The following is a 322-nucleotide window of genomic DNA, read 5'->3' as shown; positions in this document are numbered from 1 at the left end:
CCCCTGGCGCAGCGTGTGCCCTGGAGCGGGGCTGGCTGGAGGGAGAAACCTCCGGGAGAAAGCCCTGCGGCAGGGGCAAACCTGCCGACATGGGCGTCCAGTTTTCAAGCGAATGGTTGTCCGCCAGCCTTCCCGTCTGATGACCTCGGGCGCCTGGGACAGCCGATGCCGGCGGGGGGGCCGGGCTCCCGCGGCGCGGCACTCCCGCGGGCAGCAAACGAAGCAGACTTGGGCCCCTCCGTGGGTTTCGAGAGGGATGCTCTGAGAGCGGCACAGCAGGGCGATGCGGAGGTGTCAAACCAGGGGCCAGCCTGGCTTTGGG

The sequence above is a fragment of the Buceros rhinoceros genome, unplaced genomic scaffold, assembly GCF_000710305.1.
Source record: "Buceros rhinoceros silvestris isolate BGI_N320 unplaced genomic scaffold, ASM71030v1 scaffold21458, whole genome shotgun sequence".
Lineage (NCBI taxonomy): Eukaryota > Metazoa > Chordata > Aves > Bucerotiformes > Bucerotidae > Buceros > Buceros rhinoceros.
The sequence above is the reverse complement of the archived record's forward strand: the minus strand, read 5'-3'. Positions refer to the sequence as shown.